At 42.2% G+C, this 27,286-nt stretch overlaps 1 protein-coding gene across 2 annotated transcripts in view; it reads right to left on the reverse strand.

Annotated features, from left to right (window-relative positions):
- Window positions 1-27,234, reverse strand: part of LOC122825325 (forkhead box protein N3-like) — an 80,624-nt gene extending 53,390 nt beyond the window's left edge. Inside the window, exon 1 of one of the 2 annotated variants that reach the window (XM_044106688.1) lies at window positions 26,770-27,234. The gene's annotated coding sequence lies outside the window, so the exon portion shown is untranslated. Of the gene's footprint in view, window positions 1-11,565; window positions 11,791-26,769 lie in introns of those variants that run through there. The other variant, XM_044106689.1, reaches the window with a different exon arrangement.
- Window positions 27,235-27,286: the final 52 nt, after the last annotated feature.

The following is a 27,286-nucleotide window of genomic DNA, read 5'->3' on the forward strand; positions in this document are numbered from 1 at the left end:
TGAGAGGCGGGTTCACCCTGGACAGGTCTCCAGTCTGTCGCAGGGCAACACAGAAAACAGACAAGACAAACAACCATTCACACACACACTCACACACACTCACACCTAGGGAGAATTTAGAGAGACCAATTAACCTGACAGTCATGTTTTTGGTTTGTGGGAGGAAGCCGGAGAACCCGGAGAGAACCCACCATGCACAGGGAGAACATGCAAATTCCATGCAGAAAGACCCCGGGCCAGGAATCAAACCCAGGACCTTCTTGCTGCAAGGCAACAGCTCTACCAACTACACCACTGTGCAGCCCTAAGCAAGTTATGGAAGCTTATTATACAGACCCATTTAATATATTAGAATATTATTAAAAATTTCAGTATCTTTATCACCAACTGAAACAAATTGTAGAGGTTAATTAGACAAAGACTGATGTCTTAACATCGTTTTTTTCTTTACTTCTCTTAATCATGATGATTTTCCGTTACATTGAAATTAGAATATTACATCAGATCAATAAAAAAAAGGTATTTTAAAAACAGAAATGTGGGCTTATTGAAAAGTACGTTTAATCTGACATGACTCATCGGGACAAATATTCTAATTTATTGAAAGTAAATAAATCGCTGCCATTAACTCTGGATTCTGGTGGCGGCTTTTATTATTCCATTCAGCTGTTAATGTTCAATTTTGTATGCATGAGACTTACAACTGGCATGGCACAAGAAACAAAAACATGCTATATGGGGCAATATGGGTGAATGTTGCGTTAGCGAGATGTCTTGCAATAAGTCAATAATTGAAGTTTGTATGTCTGTTTTATAGGGTTTCATAGCAAACTTAGACCACGGATAGTTTATCCGTACACCCACACCTTAAGTGTCTTTTGTCGACGCAGTTAAAGATATCCGTTCCATTGAATGTCAAAATGAGTAGGAAATGTCTTTAAATTGGATACGAATCGACCCAAACATTGAAACAAACACTTACAGACTTAAATCAGATTCTATATTTAGCTTTGACAAAAGCTTTTCGACATCAACAGTATTAGTAATCTTCACAAATGACTTTACCTTTTAAATATTGTCATGGTGCATCAAACAAGCATCACCAACCATATAAGAGGCAGAGTGACCCTGAATGCATAGGACTTAAATAGTTAGCTTATTTCAATCCAGGCAATTCTTCACGAAATATCGCATCTTGCATACCGAACATTTGTGGTAACGATATGTCTTACCAGCTGCATACTTCACGATCCCATTAGCGTTAGCAGGTGCATTGGATTTTGAGGTTGACTGCCAGAACATAAGGGGGCCGGAAACACAGCCTTGAGGTGTCCCACCGGTAATTGGGATTGCTCTTTATGTTTGGCTGTCCACCATAACGTTCTTTCACCGATCCAGTTAGAAATACTTGCGATAAATGTCAAAACGAGCAGAAAATGTCTTTAGGGTCTAAATTTAGAAATATGATTCTAAATTTAGCGTTGATGAAAGCTTTTAAACATCAACAGTATTAATAATCCCCACAGGAACAGAGTCAAGACTGCCCTTGTTCGATTTTCCACCTTGTCCTTAGCGCTCTCCATCCTTCACCCAAACGTTCCCTCACTTCCTCAGAGGCCTCCCTGTCTTTTTCTCTTTGACAGTGAGCAGGTCCCAGTTGGCGCATCGTGCTCCTTTACACTACTGTGGGAAAGCAAAGACTATGTGTGTGTGAGAGAGGCAGAGGAAGGAAGAGAGAGTTGGAGAAAAAAAGGAAAAAAAAAAAAAAAGAAAGAAAGAGAAAGGGAGACTGCCAGAAACAGTATACGATAAATCAAAGCAGCCGGTGCAGAGCCAAAAGAGCTTTGATAGTGGGCAGAGAGGAGTTCAGGCCACAAAAGAGCAAAGAGGAAGCCTCGGCGAACTGCTGAAAGAGGGCAGCGTCATCTATCGGGATCCCCACGCTGAGGGGAGAGAGGGGATGGATGATGCTTTGAGGTGGTGTGGGATTTTTTTTTCCTCTTTGTCCTGCAGTTAAAATATAGCAAGAAATGAAACCATGTTCCCTCTCTGTGTCTGTTTCTGTTGGCCCCCCGGCTTTTCCCACTTATCTATAACAAACAGCAGCTTGGGCTCTCGGCCACTGGCCTAAATTTGATCCAGACAAGAAGAAAAAGAAATAGAAGAAAAAAAAAAACCATAGCAACAACCACTGGAAGAGCAATCCCAGTTCCAAAGGTCCAAACCTAGTCTGGTTTACCGGAACCCACAGCGGCTCTTCGGCCAAGAACAACGGATGGATTTCAACCAATAAGCGAAACAAACTCAAACTCTTGAGATAAATGGTTGCGATCAAGAAAATATTTGACCTGCTCGACGTTGGCCAGGAAACTCATGACGGAGGAGTTTATTAGATCACCTTTGGCTGACAAACTGAGGTTCTGGCTGAGAGGAGAAAAAAAGTGCACAGACAGGAACAAGAGAGTGAAGCAGCAATCTGTCAGGCGGCTATACGGTCCTCTCTGGCCTGCCTTTGCTGACGGTCCTCCCAGCGCTTCTGCTGATGATACAACTCTGCTTACATCCTTCACTCCTCCCTCCCACTCTTACAAGCTGTTTTTAACACCACACAAGATACCTTATGTCAACTGAAACGTGCTTCGAATGCTGACAAAACTAAATTCAGGCTGTTTACAAACTCCCAAACAGGCTAAAAATGAAATATGATATCAGAGCTCGCCCTTCTGCGAAATGGTTTTTTTCTCTCTCCTAATTGACTAAAAGTTTTTTTTCCGATGTTCTTGCCAACTAAACAGCGTTTAAAAGTGGCAAACTAGCTTATTTCAACCATTCAGACCAGTTAAGTCTGCTTTAATCAAACACTGGTTCGGTTCGTTTGGGTGGGTGTGAATGGACCAAACAAACCTAACCCTGGGCCGCCTTAAAAATCAGATCTTGGCTCTGTCGAAGTGAACGCTGGTGTGGTTTAAATGCATATGCGAATGCTACTGGACCGGAGAAAGCTCCAAAACCATGACAGGACTATAGTGCAGGGCATTCTGGGTAAAAACAATAAAAACAAAAGTGAGTCTAGCGCTAGCGGCAGAAATAGCTTGTGGTCTTTTACTAAAGACAAAAGAGAAATCCTACAACCACTAACATCTGATGCGACTCCATTTTGGTTTGCACTTTGTGAAGAGGGAAGTTGCTCTCGGTGTCTTCTTCAGAGGCTTTCATGTTGTTTCCTTCAGTGGTTCTTGGTGCAGCGCCACCACAGGTGAGGAGGGGAACAGGTTTCTAAATTAGTTTGGAACGTTGGACACAAAGTACTGTGAAGGAGAATGGCAGCAGCTGAAAAATGTAATAAATGTTGCAACTTTCCTCCCCAACCCAACCAAGAGTATCTGTGAAAACAACCTCACTGACTTAAATATCACTGATCAACACTGTTTCAATTGTGATACCAAGATCATATCTGGAATAGAAAGAATAAATAAACGGTAAGCAAGCACTGAAGTCAAGCTAAAGGTGCACGTCAAGAACTAAAAGTGATTGTCATTAGATTATTTTCAAGGTGTTTTTTCTCCCGACATGCAAGCGATAGTCAATAACTTTTTTACTGGTTACAAACATTTTTTTTTAAGCACACATCTTGTGATTCCCTCATTTTCCATTGGATTCAAAAACCTACAGAAAATGTGCTATACGCCTCAAAAATCAAAACTGTAAGTTTAAAAAAAAAAAAACATAATAAGAAAAATCGGTTTTGGCCAGAAAATTCACAATTAATGCATGTCAGCTCTTTAGAGAGCTTGTCAAGTAAATTTCACAAGACGAGCTCGTATCCTGAAGGGATCACCGTCAGTCTAGACCAAACGCTGATCCATGACTGCATCACCAAGCTGACAAAGTGGCTTCTGGCCAACTCAACAAATGATCTGAAATTAATAGAAAGACGAATAATAATTACATTCCCTACCTTACACACACTGTGAATAAAAATAATAATAATAATAATAGGGCAAGTGACAGCCACACATATCAATATTTTGGATTTTATTTACACAATGATGAAAAAGTGTCCAATTCTCAGATTGATTGGCCACAAACTGGCGTCGTCATCTTTGACGGCTGCTTTTCAAATTCAGCCAAATAAATTAAACAAAATGACATACGAACACATGGCATTTTCGTGATACGTGATTCTCCAACTTTTCAACATCAAATGGAAGCTTACATTCGCAATTACGAGTGAATTTACTCACTTCAACGCTCTTCCGTGTAGTTAAATCCATTAAATTATGCTTCAAAGTCACCAATATTGTCAGTAACAGCTCTGTATAACTCTTGAGGGGGTCTCTGCATCCCACTAAAATACCTAAGAAGCATAAAGCAAGTCTGATCCGGAGGGGAGGTGGGGGGGAACTCGAGGGGACGCTTGCTGCGATGAATTGTCTCTGAAAAGCGAGTTCAAACTCTTCCCAGTTGGATTTCAGCGCTGTCGAAGATGAATGGAAAGAATGTCTGTCTGGGACGTAGGAAAAACTTGTGCAAAGGAGTAAAGCGGAATTAAATGCACAAAGGGTTTAGCTCCTTTAAAAATGAAATTAGGTCATGTCTTCGCTAACAGTTAAAAGAGAAAAGTTAATGGCATTTTCTCACGGATCTTATTTCATGTTTCGTTCAATTAATCAAAAATAATCTCGGGTGACTTTTACAAGAGGAGAAAGCCATCAATTTCCTTAGAGCCAACCTTTCCTGGCTTCACTTTTTTTTTCCCGTGGCCTGCAGCACTCCGGCTCCTTTATTGACTGTACCTCTGCTTCCCATCAATGTCACATTCCATATTTTATGCTGTTGTTCCAGCTACTGTTTTGTTAAAAAAGACATACAGGCTGCGCTGGTCAAAAACAGAGCTATGAAGAAGAACTTAACCCCCTAAACTTTCAGATCATCCGGTTAACAAAAGCAGATTTTCCCTTGATAAATCACAAATTAATTCAATGACCAATTTTTGGAGGCTCAGCTTTGACTAGCAACATTGACGTCTGCAGAACCAAGACATCACCTTTACAAAATAGAGCCTGTCTGACAACATGAAGCAGACTAAAAGATCTTAAGGAGCAACACATCATGCCTCAATCTAAAATTGATTCAAGAACAGATAAGAAACAAAGTTGCTGACATCCGTCAATCTGGAAAGGACTAAAGCGATTCTTCTAAGTCTTTGGGACTCTAGCAAACACAGAATGAGAACCATCATCCACAAAATGGAGAAAACTATGAAACGGTGCAGAACCTTGCCGGTAGTTGCCAACCTTACAAAACTTTTCCAAGAGCAAATCAACAACTACTCCAGGGATCAGGCACGCTTTGGTTCTGCTGCAGGAGGATGATCAGAAGCACATCAGCAAGTTCCTCTGCTAAAGCAAAGTGAGTGGTCTAGTCAAAACCCCTATAGAGACACTGCGGCATAAACTTGAATGGTCAATAATGCTCAAAAATCTTCCAATGTTGCTGATTTAAAGCAATCCTGCAGAGAAGAGTGGGTCAAAATGTCTGCGTAGTGATCTAAAAGACTGATTACCAGTTTTTGCCTAAGACCGAGGTGCAACAAGGTTTTAGGTCCAAGGGACAATTATTTTATTCAATATAGGACCATGTTGGTTTGGCGCTTTTATTGTTTTACTTTATCCACGAGAATTAACCTGAAGTATTTTTCTTTTATATACTTCAAAATTCAAGGATCTCTTAGTGAGTTCACATTGTTAATGAAGGAGATTACTATTTTTTTGCGTGTTTGGTCAAGATATAAATGGGTTTGGCAGCAAGCCTGCATGTTTGAAGCACAAGTGTTGCCTGACGGATTGCGTACAAAGAATTCCCTTGGCTGTGGATGTATGCTGCTGTCGTGAGTTTGTCTTTCAGAGTCTTCCTCGGCGTCCCCTGATGAAGCAGACTTTGGCTCAGTAGGCCTTGCCAAGCTTAAACAAAAGGTCAACGACAAAAACCTGTCTTTTCATTGACGAGCAACGCCGTGGCTTCAATCTCCGCTCTCACGCAGTGTTGGTTCGTTTCACAAAAATTGAAAAATAAACCGGCTTCTTTTTCGCGCAACTCCGTGTTTGTCGTACTTTCCGATCGGCAGACCTTGAGGATGGCAGCGGGCAGCGCTCGTCCTCCCGAGAAGGAGGGTGAGCGTGAGTGCTACTGACAGCGGCGGACTAGACAAGAACGAGCGAGAAAGAGCAAAATGGAGAAGATGGTTAGATCGCAGGGTCATTAGCAGCAATTCAAAGTCACCCCTGCTTTCAGCGAATGCTGTTTGACAGGTCCTGCCAGCAGAATTAGGGGTGAGGGATGATGTTGCTCAGATTAGACCCATAACTGAGGCCTTGATGCATGGTTATGCTCTCATATATGCACAAAGAAATGCATCACGAAGTAATATGATAACCACAGCAGTAAGATGTTGCTGCTTATTAACTGGATAGCCCCAAGACCTTTTATTTTAAAACCAACCAATCTGATACGAGTCCACCTGATACAAACACCGCAGGCTCCCCTCTGGCTCCCCCGATGAGCGAATTGAATTCCCAAATTACCAGGCTTAAGATAACATACCTGGATAAATTGCCGCGCTTTATAAGTCTCAAATCTCTTTGTAGATATTCATCAAAGGCTGTTTCGCTCCTGATGTGGAGAACTCAGGAGACGAGGGGGAAGGGGGGAATCTGGGGGGACGGGAGGACAACACACAACACGGCTCACATTAAGGCCTCTGATCTTTTATCTGAAGTCCCCTGATTTCCACTTACATTCCTCTTGCCAGCGCCGATGTGTTGGAGAAGGAGACGGGGCTAGCATCATTTCCGCAAGAGTAAAATTATCTATTGATGCACCTCTCATCAAGTGGAGATTTTTAGAGTAATTCAAGGAGAGTCTTGTGCTTTTCATTGCCCCCTCCACGTCTTTCAGCCTTGAGCCTCATGCAACAAGTCTGAGGTTTCTGAAATCAGTTCATCCCTTCATGGTTTACGCTTTCATTCACCTTCTTTCACTCGTCAACTCACTCCCACTTTTGGTTGCAAAGTCTTCCAAACATCTACCAAATCTATCATTCATCTCAAACAGCTACCAGAAAAGCTTGCCAACAGACACGTAGATCTGTAACACCCAAGGTTTACAGCAGAATCTTGACAGCAGGGAAAGGATTTTGGCTTTGTAGACAGAGTACACTTGGCAAACACATTGGTCACTTGGAATTTAGGGACCCAGTTTGTCTTGATTCATTCTTTTGGTTCCTGTTAATAGGAGTTGTTTCACTTTGGGTGAGTGTTTACGTATCTAATTCTGCTGAGGCCACATAATAAGCTTTGTCTGAAAACAAACAACTTTTCAGCAACTCCTATCATCTTAAAGGATACACATTCAGCAACGCCACCACGATCAGGATGGATCGGAAGGTTTTAATAATCACTTTTTTCCTTTCCTGACTGCTTGGAGAACAGAGTAGTGCTGCTCTACCTTTTCCCCTCCCCTACCTGTTGCAGCTCTGGAAACTGGTTGAAAGATAATAAATATTTTTCTCAAGCAATTTGTCTGGAAACATTCCTCATTGCAAAAAACACTAGTTCTGTATCCAGTACAAATGTGCAGAAAACTTTGTTGATGTTCTGCAAATGTCGAAAAAACACAATTTCACAATTGCGGTGTTTCCATTAAATATGAAATGCTGATAAAATCACAAGTGAATAAGTTTGTTCATGTGAGAAGTCATTAAAAAAAAAACATTCTCATTCTCTCATTCTCCTATCACTTCATGCAGTCTTACTTGTCCTTTCCGCCAATAGCAAAAATATGTGTGAAACACACCAATTTCAATAGAGCCACAAAAACCGTCAAGTGCAAAAACTTATCAAAACTGTATATATATATATATATATATTTTTTTTTTTATATATTGGCGTCTTTCTGATTTGCTAATTTACTTTTGTAATTACAGTTTTCGCAGTTATATGGTAAATGGAAACACCGTCAAGGTGTGGTAACTATTACTTTTCTGAAGGCAACCATTTTGGATAGCAGGACAGTAAACAATTTTACATAAAATCTGGTTGAATTTAACAAGCATTTTTGTTTTAAAGCTACAGTCAATTCAATATATATTATCTCAAGGTCATCATACCGTAAAAATTTCAGAAAAGCCAGTTGCTAATCTGGAAAGAAAGCACGAGTCGTGGAAAGTCGAGTCCCGTCATTTATACAGTGTCTTATGAAGCTTCCTGTATAGTGTGTATAGTGTGTGTACATCGGGATGAAGAGTATCACTTTTAAACTGCATCACTGTCACACTTTTCTATAAAACAAAAGGAATGTTTTAATAAATAAATTGGAGAGACTTCAAGGAATCGGCATTCTGAGGTGAATGAATCATCAGCGCTGACAGAATGTCTGCATAGAGTCGAGTGTGGTGAAGTAATCTTGACATCAGGTCAATGCTGCAACATGAGACGCACACACAATTGTTGTCTTCAGTATTGTTTTACAGACTGATCAACCTTTAAGAAAAATTAAATCTTCTAAGAGCTAAATTGAAGGAAATTCTCCTTAATTGCCAGTCAAATGGCAAAAAACAAAAAAAGGTGGATAGCCAGCAGACGCCAGTCCACAGGTAGGATGTACTATTAGTGACATTTGATCAGCTCATGAAAATAACTCCCTGTAAGGTTTGTTTTATTTTAGTTTCACCAATGTTTGCAGGCGAGACAAAAGGTTCATTTCTGTCGGTGCTCCTGGGAATTACAGCAGCATGTAGTAAAAGGTGTTGGCTTGACAAGCAAATCAAAACAAGGCTCTCCGGCGTTTTCCTCACTAGAACTGTGAAGTGATATCCAACGCCGCAGCTTTCCATTGAAACCTGCGCTAATTAAACAGCTTTAGATTTGCTCGAAAGCATTTAAGTAAGAAAATACCCCTTTGAATGTGCACAACAAAAAGAATTTGGTGGAAGAGCTGGACGGCGGCCAAGCTGCAAAACTTAATACAACTTCATATATATATAGTAGATATAGCTATCTACTAAAGCTATAAAGAGACAGAACAATCCCAAGAAACAACCAATAAGTCTTGAGCTCACCTTTTTTGGTCTTTCAAAAAATTTGAGGAGTCTCAGACGTTCAGCATTCTGACAGAAATTCATCTTGGAGGAGTCGTAGGAAATAAATTGATGATATAAGTTTCTTAAAGTATCGAGGATTTTTGTTTTTTTAACCAGTCCAATCCCACATAATACAATGAACAGGACGTCGATAGCTGAATTTTGTTACTATTACATTATCTACATCAGCATTGTTCCTGTGTCCCATCTGACTCACTCAGCTGTGCCTAGGTCTGTCACGATAACAAATTTAGCTGGACAATAAATTGTCCATAGAAGTTATTGCGATAAACCATAATATTGTTGTTTGAGACCATTTTCAACTAATGTAATGGTAATGGCATAAAAATAATCCAAGATCAATAAACTCTAAATTCTAATGAGCATTTACCACTGGAACTGGAAGACATTTTAAATATCCAAAATAAATAAACAACAGAAACAACAAATAAAATTAATAATAAAGTCACGTTAAACAAAACAGTTCGGAAAAATAAAAAAAAGATTAGTTGAGACAAAAACCCCAGATTGAGGACTTCTGTCATCTCTCTGTAAAGAGAGAAAAAAAGAGAAAAACTATGAATAATTCAAATGGAAAGTTTATCATGTGATTAATTGACTTATTGTGACAGGCCCACCAGTACCAATTTTCCTGACACCATCAGATATTTTACCCCAAGAGTAATTACTTCAGGACAACCTTTTGTTTCCAAGGACTTAAACACATTCACCCTCAGTCTTCATTGAACTTATGTTAGCTGAAATGCTAAGCTAACATTAGCATGCTTACTTGTATATGATTTATCAATAATTTGCCTACCAACATCATTTACCATGGTTCCATGTAGAACTAAAATGAGAGGAAATGACCTCCAGCTTCATAAGCGTTGTACTTGGATTTGAACATTGAAAAATTGAATGACTAAAGTTTCAGCTGCTTTCTTTACCTACATTACCTAAAACTTGCATGTTGTGGCTGACATGCACAAAGACAGAACACCAACCAAGCAGGCATTCTGGGAAGTGTAGTAAAACCTTTAACCAAAAGTGTAAAAGGAAGTTAGAAGACTACAGATGCGACAAAGAAAGTAAACAACAACTTCATGTTCGCAAAAAGGAGAGAGGAGATGCTGGACATCCCAAACTGATGATTTACAACAAGCTAAGGGTGGAATTTTCCTCAGAGGTAGGGCGTTCCACTTTTATACCGAATGCTGAGCGGAACTTGAGCACACACACACACGCACACGCGCACGCACACACACACACACACACACGCCCACACACACACACACACACACACACACAAGCTCACATTCCTAGATACACCCACCCATGAACAGAAGAATAGAGAACAAAAACCTGGAAAATTTGCATGCATTTACATACACACGCTCTTGATCTCTCGTCCTCTGGGTCTTGCATTTTTGCCTTTTCTTTATATATATATACATTTTAATGGCGGTTTCCTGTACCCACTGCCTGCATCTCATGCTACATTCAGAGCATGAACACCCGGAGTCAGCAAGTCTGGACACAGCTGTTAAATATTCAGCCCCCGCTCCCCTCCACCCCACCAACCCCCTTGCTCTCTTTCTTCTTGGCCTGTCCTCTTCCACCTTAAATTCTCCTTCCTCCCCTCCCGTCCTCAGTCTTCCTCCTCTTCCAGCTCTAGCTCTTCCCCTTCACGCGGTTTTTCCCTGCAGCGCTTCCGCCGCCGCTGCCTCTGCTCTCCATGCTCCACTTTCATTAAGGGGGCTCTCCTCTGATAGCCCTTCATATAACACTCAATCTTAATAACAATAAGAGCACTCTCTCACTGCGACGAATCACCTCGAGGGGGCCAGCCCTAAAGATCCCCCGCTAAATGATGTCACTTGCCAGCCAGAGCTCCTTATTGGCTCCAGCGGCCGCTCCGGATCAGGCCCCGGCGGGGGGCTCGGTAAGGAGCACGCAGGTCATGCGGGCCAAGGGCATTCCACTTATGGAGAAGAGCGGAGCAGGTACACAAGGACTCCCGCACACATGCACAACGCCTCGCGCTGGCAAGCAGAAGACGGGGGCTCTGTTTGGTTTTCCAGTCAAAAGAGAGATGAATAAGACTATCGAACAAAGGGGGAGGGAGGCTTGAATAACAGTATTTTACATGAATGGATCTTCAGGGAAATGACTGCTCCCCGTCGCTCCCTCGACTCGGCTATTTTTGGCTGCAATTTGACAACACGGTTGAGGGCGTGCGCGCGCTTTGAGCTGACGACGTGGATGATTGAGTCTATCGCGCCGCGGAGGTGTCTGCGGTGCCGTATTATGTTGTAGTGTCTGCCGCGCGCAGATGAAAAGTGACGGCAAGCGTCTCGTGAATTCGCGCGCGCTAAAAACATTTAAAAAAATAAATAAATCGCGTGTGTGCGTGTGTACACACTTGCCTCAACCTCAGCGAAATCACAGCTGCTCCCAGTTGCCACGCAGCGGTCGCGCCATCGTCTCAGATAACACACAGCTTCATACAAGTGTTAGCACGGCGAGGAGGAGGAGGGGGGCGGTGGTAACGGCAGACTTGGCAGGGTCGCAAGGTCGCGAGCGGCGGAAGGGGAGGCGGGGTGACAAAGTATTGAGACAAAGTTGCCCAGCAACGAACACATGACACATATCGCTTCCAGCGCGAGCTCCTGTGTGGCCCCTGACCAGATCTGAACGCGGTTGTGATGAATGTGTTGACAGCTGATGATTGTTTTGCACCTGGCTTTCACTGTTGGAGCAGAAACATGTTGAATGTGGCGGCGCTTCCTGACGGGCCGCAGTAAAAGCTCCGTCTTTGGCACCCCGCGGTGAAATCAAAGCACGCCGCCGTAGGAACGTTCACACTTTTCACTCTGCAGTTGATGGATGGCGAAAGACAACGGAAATCCCGTTCCTCTTTTCAATCACATTTTCCCCTCAAAAATTTATTGTTATTATACATTTGCCCCTGGCAACGTTGCAGAGAAAGTCTGTGGCTTAAGGCTTTCCCATGAATCACAAAAGTACTAATGCAAAAATGCAAACATGGCAACACAAAAGTCACTTTGAAAGAAAATGTTTTTTGTCTAGATAGATCCAGCAGGTAGCTGGACAGATTTTTGGAGGTAAATGCAGATGTCAAGAGCAGAAGTTCAAGCAACTATGTGTCTAATTAGTTGGACCGGAGAAAGACCCCAGCTGCAATTAGCGATTGTTTTAGTAATCTATTAGTCTATCATTTATTCTGACGATTAATCGATTAATCAGATAAAAATCTGCCGCATTCTGCAGATTTTTCATTTAACCACATAAGCCGTTACAATACAGTATTAGAAATACATTAAAAGATGTAAATAGACAAATGATTTAACAGTTCTGGTTTAATTACTGTGTTGAGTATTTATTTTTATTTATTTATTTTTTACAGCAAATGACCTCTTTTGAGTCTTGGCTCAAAAAAGTTACAGTTAATCGATTTCTAAATTTGTTGACGATTATTTCAATCATCGATTCAGCAGGATTAATCTGACTAATCGTTTCAGTCCCACCAAACGCCATCAAAACTCAAATATTGAACTTAAACGATGCTACAACAGTAAGCCAGAGGAAGCATCTTTAATGATGTTACTTTTTCCACAGCTTAGTAGACTGAGAGGAAGCAACTAAGAAATGAGCGCCTGGTCCAAAATCAACAAAACTTTGTTTCTAGGGAGAACGTTAAGGATCAGACAATGTTCAAATTCATGCAAAAACAGCTACCAAGGTGATTGTACCATCTTTCTGTGGCTCTTTTTTACTATTAGTGCCACTGGTTTATTATAAAAAGTGAATGAATTATTTTTAGACCTCCATATCCTTAAATTTCTTAAGTCAAGAGCTAATGGTGGTAACCTGGACGCAGCTGGGTCTCCTTTATATATTTTGAGCCTATCTGTAAATTGTTTGAGCCTTTATAAGTGAAACTCCATAATCAATGCACACAAGTAAAATTATGATATGAATTCAAATGTCAAAAGAGTTTTTGGTGGTTTCTGGCTTTTTTTCCTTTGCCAAAGCAACACTTCAAAATAAAAGCAGTCAATAGGTGTGTAATGGGTTTCAACAGAAGTAACATTTTGCTGTAAATTGACATTGAAAACCTGATTTGTTGGTGTGACAGGGAAATCAGACCGAATTGGTAAAAAAAAATGTATCTGCACTATGAAAAAACAAAACCATCAGAATACAAACTTTGTTGTGGCGCATGACGAAGAGCTGGTGATGCACAAATGCAGAAAAGGCATGAAATCAGTTAGGATTTAGCTTCCTTCAGGAATGCCTTGTTTAAGGTTTGGACTGTTAGTTGTAATGATAAAATTAAACAAGGTAAAATAAAAAAATCATTCATATTTTTACAAATATAAAATTTTTTGATGAGGCTCTGACCCCTAACAATGTTCAGAGGTACTCCGTTATCGTCTGGACAACTAAAAACTAATCATATTTTTATGTAACTTACTTTTTTACTTTATTCATCAAACAATTTTTGAAAATCAGCTCTGGTTCATCTGTAGAAATATATTGAGGAGAAACTTTAAATTTGAGTTTTCCGATTGTATCTTACTAAAACTTTTCTTTTTTTCTGTTAACTTGTTTATATAGGAAGAGTTCAAATATTCTTGCAAATCTGACTTGACCACAGAGTCGGGGTAAAAAGACCACACCTGTTAACTAAAGGGTCGTGGTTCTCAAACCATGTTAGAAATATAACTGGTGGCACTTTTAGTGGTACCATCCCACCACCCAGTAGAAACTGAAGAACACAACAGCGACCCAAGAAAAAGTTTACTATCTTTTAGCTCTGAAGTCAGAAACCGATTCCTGGAAGAACATCAAATCCAAATTAATGTTCTAGTTCGGTTGAGGCACACCAGTTCAGAAAGAAACAGCCAAATTAAACCCATCATCACTGCAAAGAGTCACACAACATAAATGGTGGATTACTGTTTACTCAAATTGTCCTGTGGGCTCGACTTGTACTCTGCCGTGGCTACACAAAGCAAATCTTTCACACATGTTGGTAACAACAGAGCAACATTTGTGTTTTACCTGTTGAGCAAATGGATTCACAGACAAATGGTCGGTGCAAACACTGACATTAGCTTGAGTGTAGTCTGTAATACAATGGAGAGAATTTGTCTGGGGACACAGTTTTCCAAAACTCTGTGGTTCCTTCTCTCAAAAACACCAAGTCCAGTCATCCACAACACCTTCAACTGTGAGTCGAAGAGCAGAAAATAAGAAGTATTACTTTAAAATTATGTGAATAAGCTAGTTCACATGATAAGTCATTAAAAAAACCTGCAGCACCATCATCCTCATGCCATTTCTAGTCGTCTTCTTCGTCATTTCCCCCAGTAGTAACATCTTGTTGTTGATCACGACTCATGGAGTGTTTCCATTGCAGCTTTGCGAAACACACCAATTTTGACCAAAAAAAAAAACCCACCTCATCAAAGCACCAAAACTTTACAATGACAAAAAGGTTTGTTTTATTTCTTGAAATTAGCGAGTTCCTATTAAGCAAATTTATTTTCAAAATGTCAAATTGTGCATTTGTAAAGTTTATGAAAATGCAGCTAGAGCATATGGAGGGATAAAATTCACAATTTCTAGCCCTATTTAGCCTCTTAGATACAAGGACTTCTTGATGAATGATGCAGTGGGATGTCAAAAGTCCCTGCAATCGATCATCATCTTTACACACCCCTACAAGGCCATTTGCAGATCCCAACATAGCTGGTGCACCAACTGCAGCGAATGCAGCTCATTTTGAAAGTCATGAGTTGAGAAAGGATCAGGTCAACGCCTCAAGATCTTTTCCGTTACCAGCACGACGTCAAAGAACTCTTGTTTAATTTCAAAGATCTTGGGTGCTACTTTAAACACTCAAAACCCAACATTTCTACAGGTTAAACTCAAACAGGTGGCCCAAGTTTTGACTTGACCGCCCTCCCTTTAGTCGGCGCCGTCACACGTCAGCCGCCTCTGACAACGCCGCGTTTGCTTTCCGCCACGGAACAAAGCAGAGATGGCAGAGGAACTTATCTTTAAAAAGAAACTGCACAGTGTTGGGGAATAATTTGGAAAACTGTCAAAGACAGCGAATCCTATCTCCGAGCATGCCAGTCACAAACACGCGGGCACTCACACACACACACGCACACACACACACACACACACACACACAGTGCTCTCAGAAGCTTGTGAGAGCACAGAGAAACACACACAGACACACAGGCGCATAGTCTCATACACAAACAGGGACTTTGGTGTTTACATCATATGGGAAGGTATTTTTTCCCCTCAGAGTGCCAGGAAACAGGCCCACGCACGGACACACAGACGCTGACTAAGGCCCTAGGACTCCTTTTGGAGCGAGGGGAGGCCACATGTGAATCCGTATCTTGTGCACATGTATATAATTAATGCAGCAGTCGGTAGCCTTTTGATCCGTTTCAATCTAAAAAGGTGGGTGCAGCCTCCATGTTCGTGTGGATTTGTGTTGCTTTGTGTTTGTGAAGCACTATTAAACAGCCCTGTTTAGCGTTAAGCTGTTGTTTGGTCAGTGGAATGTGCAGCGTTCTGTTTGTGCTTTGGCCTTACGCACAATGAGCTAGTGCTAATCAGTTTATTAGGCTAAATCTGCTGATTTTGCGTCGGTATGAATGCACGTGTGCCGTTTGATCTGACCTGTAAGTCACCGCGTTGTGAGATTTCCCCCACGGCTTTTTGGGGCTGGAAGAGGAGGACAAAAGAAACGCAAAGTGTATTAGAGTGTGTGTGTGTGTGTGTGTGTTAAAAGCTCCCAGTCCTCCCATCCAGTGTGAGATGGCAGATGTTCAGAGCTTCAACCACAACAGTTGTGAGACCACAACAGGCAGCCTGTTCTACCCAACACACAAATAGAGACATCTCGAGAAGCCATTGCCCAAACATTGAGCTAAAACCAGATATAGCTTTATTTTTCCTCCTGAGCAATAAAAAAAAGGAGCCCAACCACTTAAATTGCTTCTTTTTCTTCTCCATGACGATGTGTACTTTAGCTAAAATAGGGAACTGCTGTGTACCACATCTGTGGAGACAGCCCCGCATCATTTCTTCTTCCAATTTCAGTCACTTCCCACATTTGATTGTTGGCGAGTCCCAGGATGAGGAGGGCAGCAAAGGTCAGGACAGTTGCAGAAGAAGGGCAATAAGGTGATGGAGCTTCAAGCTACGGAGCGTTTCAGACAGAAGTCTCAGGGGCCTGCACTAACACTATGTCAACAAAGGAATCTGTCTAAATTTCCCATGTGTCTACAGCGTCTTGCAAAAACAGTCATACCCTCTTACATTTTTTTCTTGTGATGTTACAGGCACAAAAGTCAATATTTTTCACTGGGATTTTAATTGATAGAACAACATAAAGTATAGGCATGGGCAATTATGAAGTAGAGGAACACGGTTTTCAAATATGTTGTCAAAAAAACTGAAGTTCGCTGGGTGTCCTTTACAACTGCACATTGTTGAACCAACTTAATCATTCTTCTGTTAAGATGTCTGAAGCTCAATCAGAGTGGATGACGAGCATCTTAGAACAGCAACTTCCAAGCCTTCCCGCAGATTCTTACTTAGATTAAAGTCTACTTTTGACTTTGCCATTTTTACGTGAATTTGCACTGATCTCAGCCACGCAAGTTCTGGATCTTCGTCCTACTAGTCGGGGAATCTACGCCCCAGTCTCAAGTCTCCTTTAGCCTTTCCTTTTAGGACTGCTATCCATGTCCCCATCTATTCTCACCAGCTTCTGTGTCCCTGCTGAAGTAGAGCATTCCCATAGTGCTGCCACCACCATGTTTCACCAAGGGGATGGTGTCCACTATGGGGAGCGGTAATAATCTGGCCAGAGCACCATCTTCTTCCATACTTCCCCTCCAAACAGGATGCCTAATTGAATTCTTTCAACCACGGCCCTCTCCTTGCCACTCATTCACATGATGAACATGTTTTCTAATGATAGATTCTCCCTAATAGGTTGTGGCTTGCTGCAGCTCTTCCAGAGCTTTATTGGTTGCTTCTGTGATTATTGCTCTTCGTGCCTAATCTTTGAGTGTAGGTGGACAGCCAGGTCTTAGTAGGTCTGTTTCCAGATGATGGACTGAACAATGCTTTTTAAGACTTTCAAAGATGGATTACAGTTTTATTACTTAATCCTGCTTCATAACGGACCTGTCTGCTGTGTTCCTCGGTCTTAAGGAAGCCGCCTGTTGCCCAACATTCTCCAATGCCAACACAGAAGAGGTCGGCAAAGTTTGGTTCTCTATTTTATGGTCTGGAAAAATTGAGAGAAAAATTGAGAGAGCTTTTCCACTGCCAGTAGGAATTTCACCAGGCAAGTGGGGATAAACTCAACCGCCTAACGTAGTGTGATACTAGTGCAATGGGAAACATGATGCACTACTGTGTCTCGTGTTTTCTGTGCCCCAATAAATGGACTGTGCGACGCCACTAGCTACACCCTAACCGCACCATTGTCCCATAAACCTACAACTGAAGGGAGCACAGGAATGGTACAGCAAAGGTTGATTGTATGGATGGGTTTTATAAGGGAAACGGACAAAATAGTATACCAACTCATGCCATACTGCACCATTCAGAAGCATAATAAACCTCTAAGACCTTAACAAAACAGCTACATTTACACAGGGATTCCATTGCATACAAATTGACTTTTTTTTTTTTTTTTTACTATTTAGATCTATTATATTGTAGATCATAGATCATTTCCCTTCCACTTCGCAATTATGCACTACTCTGTTTTGGTCCATCACCTAAAATTTCAAGAAGACACATTAGAGACTTTTTGGTTGCAGTGTGGGAAAATGTAAAAGAGTTCAAGATATTATTTCATCAAACCACCATCTAAACATACAAAAGGTCTAAGCATGGACACAACATGTAAGAGTTGGGGAATTATTTTCCTTCCAGGCAAAAGAAAAGAAGAGGAGGATTTGAGCCATTTTTTACCATATAAAAATAATTTCTAAAGGGACTTGTGTTCTCCCCATGCAACTCTGCATGCCAACACACACTCTCAATGTCTTTGGCTGCATCCAGTCATGACATCACCGCAGCCAACCAGAGAGAAAGGGAGAGTCATCGAGAGCCAAGCTGACGTCATCCCATTCACTCAGTGTCAATTACGTAATCAGAGGGGGTCCAACGGCTGCAGGACAGGCCAGCTGCTGCGTGCGTCTCTGTGACTGCGTGAAGGGCAGAGAGACAGAACTGCAGCCTCGTGTGTGAGAGGAGACATGAAAAGTGGCGTGCTGATGATGTGGCGTGTACATGGGTGGTGGTGTTGGGGGGGCGTACAGAGACAAAGCTCTGCAAACAGCAGTTATGCAACTCAAAAAGGACAAGAAAAGGCCTTTTTAGCCCCGTCTCTATCCGTAAGCCGCGTGTTTGTGTGTCTTTGATGATATTCTATAGCACTTTTACTTCAGGCAGAGAAAGCATTAAATTCACACAAGCACTCGAGCATATTTAGCTGAAATGCAAACTGAAATCTAAACACACACACACTCGCTCGGTCTCACTCTCACTCCCCTCCTTATAAACACAGCTTCCTAAGGACAGGAAATCCTTCCACCCACGTTCCTGAGTTGCGTGGCAACCGGAGCAGCGTCACAGTGTGAATGCCTCCACCGCTGAAAACACACAAACAAGCCGACAGAGACCCACATACATACACACATACAAAAGCATACACATCCAAAGTGCAACTCCTTGAACTGCGCGCCTCTGAAAGCGCCAAAAGAGACAGCAGATAAGTGAGCTAACGCGGCGCAGGCGGACACTCGCCGCAGCTACCCCCTATTTCGTCAGCCGTGGATTTAGACCAAACATGACATCAGTCCTCACAAAACATAAAGCACTTTTCCCCCCCATTTATAAGCTCTATTTTTGTTCCTGCTGACGTCTTTGTCTGCATGAGGCTGAAACTGTGTGCATGTGTCATTGCAAGCTTACGCTTGTGCACTTGTGTAACACGAAGGATACGACGGAGAGGCGCTAACCGAGTAGCTTCCCTTCAACGCGTGCGTTTCTATCCAGAACGACAGCCAATTGAAGACAATGAAGGATGCACTGATCCACCCTTTTCACTTCCAATACTGAAACCCGAAGTTTAGCATGTGCTGATACCGATTCGATATATAACAGCAGCGCTGAATTGACTTACAGCATTTGTTTCTTTAAACACAGACATAAATGTACTGAGATACAAACTTATTTTACAACTCTGCACCGTTACAACACAGTTAAATACACCAGTAGCCTCACAAGCTTTGTCAAACATGTGAAAACAGCTTTAATTTTTTTCAATCGGTGCAATTAGGAGCATAACAGTAAAGCTTCAACTATTCCTACTCACAGGGCACTGCAAAAAAGTGTTTATTCTTTTGCTGCTCCTGGAGAAACTAAAGCCGAAGATGCTTGCAACTTTGCCAACAGTTTTATGTAACTGGAGTAGATGACCTTTGGGTAGTTCGATAAACTAAATGATATTACTACACCACATTATATTTCATCTCTGCAACATAGTAAAATATAAACTGACAGAACAGCTAAAAGTAGTGGACGAAGCTACACGAACAGCTGAATCACGGATCTCATAAATTAAACAAATTCCCTGTACAGCTGCCATGATTCATTGATGTAATTGAATCTAATAATAGTCGACTGCAATAAACAGTTCACATCAAGACTTTAGGCTGACACAGTGGGGGTGGGGGGGTTTAGCTTCAATGTTTTACGTCTCTAAAAATTTGTAAGCAAAGGTTTTCCTCAGGGTTGCGGAGCAGGGACGTCCAAAGGTTGGCCCCTGAGGCGGTTTTACACGGCCCCCCAAGCTTCACTCAACGATGGTTGAAATTAGGCTGGCTGGCACATTGGATATCATTTTTGTAATTTTCTTAGGGTATCTTTTTTCCTCTAACAAACTAAAATTGAAATTGCTTGTTACAACAAAATCTTTGACTCTAATTAGCTATTTTCCTCCACTTTTCCATAAAAAGTAGTCCTTTGATTTAAAAAAGGAAAGACTCTTTAACATGAAATCAACTACAGTATGACAGTAAAATACAGCTTTTTTTCTTTCACAGAATTATTTTATATGCTTTAGAATGGAAAGAAATGTTTTAGTCGTGGAGCAAATGGACTTCAAACTGAGAATTGTGGCCAACATAGCAAAATGTTTGGACACCACTGGCTAAGAGCGTCCCCTCCCTGCAGTTGTAATACTGAGTGTGTGTGTGTGTGTCTGTTCCTTTAAGTCAGCAGAGTTTGGCTCCAGTCATCCACCGTCTCCGTCTATGTCAACGTTTCCAAGCAAACACGGAGGATGGAGCGTCTGACCCACCCGGGTTCTCAGAGCTGTAAAAGGCCGAAGTGATCTGAAGTGTGAAAGTATTTCTGTAGTTAGGAGACTTCAAAGTCTGAACGGTTCAACAGCTGAAGAGCCCGACAAAAAACAACAACAACAAAAAAACGTACCAATACAAACACACACTTCCCAGTTTACTTTTTTGTTGAAGCTGCTAAAGGCATTCTGAGGTTGGGGACGTTGTCCTTGAGCTACTTTGTCCCACTTTTCCCAGAAGAATGACTGTTAAACCGCCTGTGTGTTGTGAATTAGTTCAAATTACCTTTACTTTACCCATTTTAATCACATTTAATTGAGCAGAGAATGTTGTTCGGAGGGAAAAATCATCATTTATAATAACTGATGAATCAAAGAGTGAGAAAGCATATTGTGGTAACCCCAGTTCCAAGACATTACTGGCTAGGTACAAAAAAAACAACAACTTTGCCATAGGACAGCAACTAACAGACAAACCAACACAATAGCTATGTTGCCTGCTTTGTACTAATTTGGAAATATTGTATTTAATGTATGCCCAGCGACAGACAGGGTGACCCCGCCTCTCGCCCAAACATTAGCTGGAGACAGACACCAGCAACCCTCCTAACCCCACTAGGGACAAGTGTGTTAGAAAATGGATGGATGGATGTATTTAATGTAATCAGGAAATATTCATGTGACTTGTAGTTTTGATCCAAACTGGGTCGGTTGTAATACAGTGTCGCATGGAAATATTAGACCAGTCCAGGTCTGCCTTTTTTCCTAAAGATCGACACCAATAATGGATGGATACATGTTAACAGAACCACCTGGTGAAAAAAACAGAGCTGCATTCTGTTAACAAAACCCTTCAGACTAAACAGTTAGGATGTAAATTTCAGACTTTTCATACGTCCCACATTTGCCTATACGTGGATAAATTCCTCCCCATGTAGACCAGAATCATGAGGGAAATCCCCCCACGAATCTGAAAGCTGAATTTTAGGCCACAAAGCTTCCTTCCTAACCGCTATATCCTTCCCCTATATTTAGACGCACACCGACCTTTATACTACCAACTCAATGCGCGGCGATAAAGAAATGTCTCTCTCTCTTTCCCTGGCTGTAACACAGTCATCCTGCTGTGCCTGTGCTCAGGTTGATGTAAACAGCAGACCAGATAAAGCTGACTTTCCCCCCCCCCCTTCAGGTTGGCTTTGGCTGCAGTGCTATGAACCCTGACTCCGTCCTGCATGCCTCCGAGGATTCTTGCAGATGAAAAGCATTCCGTTAAACCCTCCTTCCTCTCGGCTGATGCCGAATGGTTCTGGTCACTGATACCTTTGGGAAGAATTAGTTTTACACCTTGATATAAAGTATGCACGGTAGAAGATGAACATTAGCACAATAATTAGCCAGGTACTTCCTAATCTATTAAAGAGCTAAAAAAAATAAGCTACGAGCTCCGATGACACCGGCATAAACTGTTCTGCGACATCCAACCAAACTATATCATAAGCTCTACTTCCCAGTTTATATTTATCTGACCTTCTTCCTCCTGCTCGCCTTTTTCTGCTTGTTTGTTTGCAGTGTACTGGTCAGGAGGTGTGTACAAACAGAAGGCTTCTTCTCAGCACACAAGCAAAGCAAATACTTGGCGGCGCTGAGGAGAAGCGTGCTGAATTTGACAAGACGTTTATTGGCTTGGAAAGGCTTCTTGAATGTTGCGTTTACAACCTCCTATTTGGATCCAAGGAGAGCATTTTCAAATGCTCAAAAACTCAGCAACAGCCAGGCTGTCAGTGTGCAGCGTTAGCGTTCTGATTCACCTAATTAAATGAGCAGAGTTATGTTTTCCAGCCACACAGTGCCATTTTATAGCACGATCGAGAAACTACGTTACCTTCAGATGTTATAAAAATGATTTAAAAGAAACTTCACCTTGTAATAACGCCTTGGAATTGGGCCTCTGTCTCATTAAGAAGCTCCGTATCTTTCTGAAACTCTGCTCTCAGGTAGTCAGAACATCAAATTTTTACCAGCATTTCACTGAAGAGCTCAGCAAATGTGCAGTTCCACCAGGTGCTTGCTAATTGCTGCTGGCTAGTCTGAAGGAGCTGGGTGGGCAATTCGAACGGGAAGGGCTGCTCTGTGAGGTGGAAGTTTGGAAACTGCAGCTCAGAGGAGTTTCATCCTTGAAGGCGGAGCTATGTCCACCCAGACGTTTTGCACAGCTGAATGGTTGCCATGGAGATTAAAGGATTTCTCAAACATACATGAAAGAATCAAAGCAACACTCCAGGTATATTTCTGATGAGAGAATAACATCATAAAATGATGTAAAGCTCAAAAAAGTAAATTTTACATAATACTGAGCCCTTTAAAGTGAAACATTGTACAAAGTTTTGGTAGCAATGTGAAAAAATATAATTTTTTTTACAATTTTCATAAGGAAAATTCCTTAAACACTATAAAAACACTCAATTATTTATGCATTGTAGGTATATAGCAGATTTCTGTGACCATAAGCCAACTTAAACCAGGTTAAATTGCTAAAGCCATCCAACAGTCAGTCTACTTCATTAGAAATGAACTTTTTTGAGCTTTTAGATTCAGTGGAAATTAGACCGTTGTCAGTGGAAGTGACCTACTTTGCTGAGACAGAAGTGCCACACTCTTACAACTGGCATGTGTTGAATCTGTGTGTAGAAAGTCTGGAAAATATGCAGAACTAAATGCAACATCTGAAGGCCAGCGGTTGAATTTGACGTTTCCGAATCAGTCAGATACATCTTTTCTGTTTGTCCACCAAAGATTCACGGCGAGGTTTCTGCATAGTGAACATCAGAGTTAACAGAGTCTGTCTGTACCATTGCAATGCCAACGCACAAGAAATTTGAGGCAGGCTAGTTGGCAAGGCTTGATGCCAACACCTTGATATAGAGTTTAGAGATTGAAATGCTCACAATGCAAAAAAATATATATACAGGAGAAAGAACAGTGAGGAAAACAGTCATGTGTTTTCTTAATCAAGCGGTCTTGATGATCATCTACTTCCTGATTATTAGAACAAGAGATTCTACCACAATGTAGAGTATTCGGGACAAATTCAGTTACTCATTGATTGACATTCTGAATATCAAACCCTACTGCTCTGTCTTGTCCGTTGAAGTAAAACCAAGTCAGACTGCCCAAAGTTGTAGAATCAGGTTTGAAGTCCAAACAGCAACCGCAACAGAATAATTTTTTTGTCTGGGTTTATGTGGGCTAACAAAACAATGTGTGATAAACTATCAATTCCTTAAACAGAACACAAATTGAAAAGTCATCCTCCCTCTTAGCAAGACAACAGTTGTTGAGGTGGGCAATGAGTCTCTTGGCTTTAAAACGTCTTAGCAATATAGTCGTTGAATTTGAGTTTTAGTGGCACCTTCTTTGAATGCATTGCTGCTAATACAAGTCAGCTGTATCGCCCTCAATAACCAAGTGGACCGTCTGTGGGGATGACACATAAGAGCTTGTTGACCAGGTAAGTGGGTGTTAACCATACATAGACAGAAGACCATTGGTCATAGTTTGGATAAGTCACTTTAAGCAGAAATCTCAATGGACAGGATGCTATTAGGAATATTGGCAATGTTTCCAGCATTTCCTTAAACTCACAAATTACCCCAAAGCAGTTGGTTACATTGAGGTTGTTAAGACGGATGTAATAAATGAGCATATATGCCAGTGCTGTCTTCATAAAAATATACTCAAATTTTCAGATCACCTTTAAAAACAGATTTTTGTCGATTGAAAATAATTTTAAATATGTAAAATTGTGTTTTCAAACAACTCCTCTGATGCGGCAAAGTTGCCTCCTCTGATGATATATGACATATTAAAAAGGTTAGAAACGTATTTTGAACGCAGTTATTATTGAAAATTAAAGAGAGTTCCAATTGATATAGGCATGTCTAAACGTCTGAAAAATCGGCAGCTAGAAATCGGCCAAAAATCTGATCGATGCATCTACGAGCATTGGCCTGGTTACGGCCAAATAAAGGCACTTCAAATGAACGCTACTACTGCAAGTATAAATCAATTCAAATGAACTAAATTATTGTTTTTTTCTGGAACTATACCCAAATATACACGTACCTGCTCAGCGCTCCCTACCTGCCTGCTGCTCCGTAAAAATAGGACCGGCTTGTAACAAATGCCGCCTTTCCATGCGAGACGCGCAACGCACGTTGTCCTCTTTTCACCGAGTAAATACACTCCATCATCCCCCAACAACTTAAGAGGTCAGGATATTTTTATCTGTTTTGCTGATAAGGTAATGTTTAGTGGAACGTTTACCTTTCAGAACTAAATGTACCATGGCCCCGGCTGCACGCTTTCACCTGACATTGCGTTTTAGACTCAACCGCCATATGGCCGGCAGCCACAGCTGACCAAATCTCAGCGGTGGGCGATGCTTGTGCAGCTCCCAGGCAGGCCCCCAGCAGCACAACAAGAAATATAAAAAAAAAACAAAACAAATGAAAGGAAGAAAAAAAGACAGCCATTTTGGGACGTTTACGCCGAATGAACCAATGAGCCAGCGGTCCGAGGAAACCGTCTCGACGCTCGTATTCAAAACACAGACGATTCAATTCATTCACACATGAATTATGGATCCATTATGGACTGTTTGAGCCGGGGTTCAGGGAATCAGTCCAACAGCTGTACTGAGAGCACTAACCCACTGATCCATCCAAACCAATTATCTGTGTGTAGGGGTGGAGTCTGAGTTCAATATTCAATTTACACGATTCAATTTCACACAAGAGGCTCTCGCTGTAAAACTGCTAGCGTCAAACAACCGGAACGGCCAAACAAAATAAAAATTTAAAATAAAAAAAATGAACATGGAGGTGGCCAGGCTGCCTGTCTGAGAAAGTGATAAAGGATAAAGAAGAAGGGCTAACTGAACACTTCGCCATAGGGGGGCGTCCATTGAGAGACAGGGAAGACGGTGAGCGCAGCCATGGGGGGTCAACATGTGAATGAGCGTTTGCCATAGAGGTGAATTATGAATGAGCGACACTCTGAAAGCACTCCTGGAGAGAGAATCTCTCCTCCCGCCTCCTCTTTTTTCCTCCCTTTTTCTTCCATCCTATAAGTCTCCATCATCCTCTCTTTCCATCCACCTCGTCATCTGCATGCCAGCTCTTTGTCGTCCAGGCTGTCTGAGTAGATGACCGAACATCCCTCTACACACACACCACCACCTTTTCTCTTACATATTTACACAGCCTCAGCTGGACGCATGCACGCTCACATGGCGGCAGGAGGATAATATGAGAGCAAACAGTGCTGCACGTGTAAAGGCAGACGCATGCATTAAAGTGAAAAGGCTTTGGGGCATATACACACACACACACACACACACACACACACACATATTTCTCCCAGCTGTTCTCCTGGCTCCAGAGCTTGTGTGTGTGTATGTGTGTAATCCAGTGTGCTGCTGCTCAGCCTGTGCCACGCTCTCTCCTCTGTTGCTGTGCGTCTGATCAGATCTGCCTCCTCTCAACCTGTTTGCCGTATATGGCACAGAAAACACGCAGACAGATACATAGTATATCTCTCTCACACACACACACACACACACACACATTGACTGGAGCTGCTACTACTTATCGAGCCTCTCTCAGAAAAAAAAGAAAAAGATTTCCCTGAACTGGGTTATTTTTCTGAAAGTGTGCACTGGCTTGTGGGAGAAAAAGTCCATACTTGGATGCAAACACATGGTGAGATATAGGGATTTTAAAGGGAGGGTGAAAGTGGACTCTGCTTTACTGTTGCTCAACTTAAAGTAACATACCAGAGAAGTGTGTGATTGCGTGTGTGCGTGCGTGTGTGTTGGAATGGGATCAGACTGTTCCCTAAAAAGTAGCCACTCCTTTTGATCCCTTCACTCCAGTTTACAGTGGTCACTTCCAGCTCACTTTGGCACCCTTTCCCTTCACGCGTGTAAAGAAAAACAACCTCCACAACTAACTCGCGCTAACGTAAACCGACGCTGCGCACACACTCAATCACGCGCACACCCACACGCGCGCTCAACGCGAACCCACCACACTTTTCCTTCCAAGTGCGGAGCCATGCAGCACATGTCAGCGACACACACCTTCAGAGCAGCTACACACGGCCATGAAAAGCCCAATGGAGTCACCTTAAAATCCTTGAGAGTTCCAGGTGAACCCCTTCCCCACTCTTCTTTCTCCTCTGTCAGACTTCTCCCCCTCTCTCTCTCTCTTTCTTTCTTCCTCTCCTCCTTTCCGTCCGAGCTGTCCGTCTGTCAGTCCGTCCTTCTTCTCGCTCTCTCCGTTCGTTTGTCTCCCCCCAATCTTTCTCCTCGGTTCGAGGTCACTTCCCAGCGTTTTTCCCGAGCCCCTCCATGTTCCGCCCCGCTAGTCGTCTCGAGCACCGAGCGAGCGAGCGAGCGCGCGCCCGCGCACACACACATACACACGCGCACACACACACACAAAGCAGACACACGAGAGCCGCCGCCGCGTTCCTCTGGTCTGCCTGTGTTTATCCCTCTGTGCGCTCTCTCCTCTGTCGGAGAGGAGCTAGGCTTGCCTGTATGTGTGTGGATGTGCGTGGATGTGTTCCTGGGCTCTGCCTGCCTGCCTTGCCCCGCCAGCGGCTGAGGACTTCCCCCGGAGGCCGCCCTGGGTCCTAAA

The sequence above is a fragment of the Gambusia affinis genome, linkage group LG22, assembly GCF_019740435.1.
Source record: "Gambusia affinis linkage group LG22, SWU_Gaff_1.0, whole genome shotgun sequence".
NCBI classification, from domain to species: domain Eukaryota; kingdom Metazoa; phylum Chordata; class Actinopteri; order Cyprinodontiformes; family Poeciliidae; genus Gambusia; species Gambusia affinis.